We start from the raw sequence: 1996 nt of genomic DNA, 5'->3' as shown, positions 1-1996 counted from the left end.
GCTGTGTTTTCTACCCAATCCACAAATGCACTGGAGAATACGACGTAGGAGAAGGTAGAGTAATTTCCTCCACCTGAGGTAATTTACCGCTTCACAGAAGCTTGGCATTTCTGTATGGGCGTGCTTGGAGAGAATTCATTAATTGCCAATAAGACCACCATACCAAGTGTGGCATGAACAGGGTTGGAGGGAGGCAACAAGCAACTGAAAAAAAATAAGAAATGAGACAGACACAGATAAAAACTACAAAAGCAGGTGACCAGAGGCAAGTCCCCTGCTCTGAGGAAGGAGGTTGAGCTAAAGGTTCACTACCTAAAAGCTTGTCTTTTATTGAGCTGCTTGGAAAGTCAAATTGTAGAAATTGATGTAGCAGAAAATTTGGTAGCCACGACCCTATAGTCATGTTAACTAGATAATGCCTGATGATCAGGAAACACTAGTGTACAACTACAGAAGTCAGTACATGACTATCTCAAGGATATCTTACAGCATAGAGTTCTGTGGTCTTGAATCATTGCCCAATAGCAGTCCTCACCTGCAGGCCTTGACGCCGGTCTTGGCCTTTTGCCCACTTGTAGATCCACAAATTCAAGATTCTAGTTACAGTCTGCCCTGCATCTCTTATTCAAACCATTCTGTTATGATTTTTTTTAACAAACTTCCTGCAGCAAAGATTTCTAAAAGCCCAGGTAGCTAGTGGGCCGAGTAGAGATCTTTGCTGACAATTCCCATGAAACCTCCTTTTCTGCTGTTGGAAGATGGAGTCCATCAAGTTATCCAACGTTACCCTTAACAGTTCTAAATTTGGGTACCTGGAGCTCTCACCTAAGGATTCCTCAGAGAGCAGAGGACATGGAAATGCAAAAAAGTAGAAGGTAGTCACACCCGTATGTCCTTGGATGCTACACCATTAAAAAGGGACAAAGTGACCCTCAGTGATGGGGGAATGCCTCTCTTCTTCCAGGATTGCTCCTTAGGAAGCCCCTCCTCCTTCCATCACTCTAGGTTTATCCCTTCAGCTTGGGATAATCACTTCCTTGTATAAATTCAAATTTCAAAATGTACCCATAAATTAAATCTTTCTTTTTGTGTGTGTGTTTAAAGACATTTTCTGACAGTTACATGAGCTATCTGAAAGTTCCACAATGATGGAACCTGCCAAGGCTTGAAATTATAAAATTATAAAATTAAAGGTTCATAAAGCACAAGTAAAGAGAAACGTCCATTTAGCCAGGGCTAGAATTGGGAAACTCACACGGCCTAAGCCCATAACGCATCCGTCTTTTATTAGCTATGGGTCCAGAGAATTTTGAGCCCTGTAGATATTTTAAGTTTTAGCATAGACAAGAGATTGATAGTAATAAATTAGTGCAGAGAATGATAAATTAACTAAAAAACTTTGTCCTATGGATACATTTAAAAAATGTATTGTGGATTAAAAGTGATTTAAAAAGATGCATAAATCACAAGACCATTTATAGAAAAATTTGATTACACTCAAAATACTATAATTTGTTCGTGGAAAAGTCAGATATAGTGAAAATATTAACACCTGAATTACATGTTTTGACTTGAAATTTGTTCTTCTAAATTTTGAATGTTGAATTCATAACCTCTAGGGGCCTTTCTTGGAAATAATGTAAGTTTTTCAGATGAAGTCTTATTGGGGTAGGAGGGATCTCTAATTCGGTAGGACTCGTGTCCTTTCCAGACAGGACAAATTTGGACACAGAAACACAAACTAAGGGGAATGCCATGTAAAGTTGGAATTTCACTGCCGTAAAACAAGGAATTACCAGACACTAGGAGAGAGGCTCAGGCAGTTTTGCTCTAGCACCTTCAGAGGAACCATGGTCCTGCCAACACCTTGAGCTCCAATGTCTAGCCCCTGAGAACTGTATGACCATGCATTTCTGTTCTTTTTTTTTTTTTTTTTAAGATTTTATTATTATTGGAAAGCCGGATATACAGAGAGGAGGAGAGACAGAGAGGATGA

The sequence above is a fragment of the Ochotona princeps genome, chromosome 4 (genome assembly GCF_030435755.1).
Source record: "Ochotona princeps isolate mOchPri1 chromosome 4, mOchPri1.hap1, whole genome shotgun sequence".
NCBI classification, from domain to species: domain Eukaryota; kingdom Metazoa; phylum Chordata; class Mammalia; order Lagomorpha; family Ochotonidae; genus Ochotona; species Ochotona princeps.
This window is presented reverse-complemented; position numbering follows the sequence as displayed.